The sequence below is a fragment of the Crocuta crocuta genome, unplaced genomic scaffold, assembly GCF_008692635.1.
Source record: "Crocuta crocuta isolate KB4526 unplaced genomic scaffold, BGI_CrCroc_1.0 scaffold440, whole genome shotgun sequence".
Taxonomy (NCBI): domain Eukaryota; kingdom Metazoa; phylum Chordata; class Mammalia; order Carnivora; family Hyaenidae; genus Crocuta; species Crocuta crocuta.
In genome coordinates this window covers 138,401-138,625 of record NW_027527457.1, presented here as the reverse complement: position 1 = coordinate 138,625, position 225 = coordinate 138,401, and positions in this window count along the sequence as shown.

Sequence of the window (225 nt, the reverse complement as noted above, 5' to 3'; positions counted from 1 at the left end):
CAAGTGGTGGGCTGTGCGACGTAACAAAAAGAACACCCAAACTTAAGTTTCTAATCCTAGCTCTGCCACTAAAAGTTGGGCAAGCCTACCTTTTTGAGCCTCACCTTAAAAATGCGTTCATGAGGTGCCTGGGTGGCTCAGTTGGTTAACTGTCCGACTTTGGCTCAGGTCATGATCTCATGGCTCGTGGGTTCAAGCCCTGCATCAGAATTTCTCTTGGCATCT